The following is a 1,578-nucleotide window of genomic DNA, read 5'->3' as shown; positions in this document are numbered from 1 at the left end:
ATATAAAATGGACTGAGCATTGCGATAGGTTAGCGCGCGCCTGCTTTAGAGTGAGAGGTACTACACCTGAGGCCTATGTTTGTCTCTCTTGCAAGCTTCTGATTTGTTATTTCGTCCCCCTTCATTCACGGAGGAGGACAAAATAACAAATCAGAAGCTTGCAAGAGAGACAAACATAGGCCTCAGGTGTAGTACCTCTCACTCTAAAGCAGGCGCGCGCTTGCCCATCGCAATGCTTAGGCCGGTATTCATAGTCGGGTCTTATATTTAAGATCATCTTAAGTACTGTCTTAAGATGCCATCAACCAATCACAGAGCCGTATTAGCATCTTAAGACATTGCTTGAGACGATCTTGAAATAAGATTTGACTATGGCCGGAATTCATAGTCGAACCTTATTCAAGTTCCAGCTTAAGCACGATCTTGAGACGTCAATGCTGTTATTTCATTGGTTAAGTAAGTCTCAAGTCGGCTCGAAGCTAGACTTAAGACAATGCTTGAGCTTAAGATCGGTCTATGGTATTTATAGTCGAATCTTATTTTAAGATCGTCTCAAGTAATGGCTTAGTTTACATCGTCAAAACCTTAGTACGCGTATTAAGTTTGGTGCGCACCAAAGCCTTAGTACGGGCGCGTTTACATCGAATGTACTAAGCATGTACTGTGAAAAATATAATACAAATTTAATTCATGTTGATGTCTCCTACTAAGACATTTTCACACCGGTTTTTAGATTTTAGCACTGAGGTTATGCTCAATTGCTAAATTCTCTCTAAAATGCGTTTTATGCGTTTACATCGACATTTGTATCACTTGGTACGCGTATCAGTTTAGGGTGCGTTCCGAAATCTACTGACAGTACTGACAGTACTGCTACTGAAATTACTGGGTTTGAGCTGTTCCGAAACGCCAGTGAATACTGGCAACACTGAAAAACGGAATGCGTTTACAGTCAAACCAGCAACTGTTGATGCCATCATAAAAACCTAACCTATTAATGTACGGCGGACGGCGGCCATATGCTTTACTGAATTTGCACTACCTCCGGACAATGTGTAAAATTAGCCGGAAGTCAGTAATTCCCTAGGGTCTATTTTTGTAGAATAGATAGTAATTTACAGTTGCTGACAGCACGCTGAAAACGATTTCGGAACGAAAAAACAGTACTGGCAGTAGATTTCGGAACGCACCCTTAGTACGATACTTCTACTTGATACGCTCGTACCAAATTGATCCGGCAGCGTTTACATCGTGCGTACTAAATATTTAGTACGAATTTGATACGAATATGGTACCTGATACGCGTATCAAATGGACGATGTAAACTAAGCCAATGTCTTAAGATGTTAATACGGCTCTGTGATTGGTTGATAGCATCTTAAGACCGTACTTAAGACGATCTTAAATATAAGACTTGATTATGAATACCAGCCTATGAATCTCGTCCTATGCTCTAGTTTACACCGAGCACTTGTACGCGTATCAAGTAGTGAATTTAAGCTGATCAGCCAATGATTAAACACATTCACTAGTTATTTACTATTTGATACGCGTACCAAGTGCTCGGTGTAAACTAGA

Source organism: Monomorium pharaonis, chromosome 1 (assembly GCF_013373865.1).
Source record: "Monomorium pharaonis isolate MP-MQ-018 chromosome 1, ASM1337386v2, whole genome shotgun sequence".
Lineage (NCBI taxonomy): Eukaryota > Metazoa > Arthropoda > Insecta > Hymenoptera > Formicidae > Monomorium > Monomorium pharaonis.
This window is presented reverse-complemented; position numbering follows the sequence as displayed.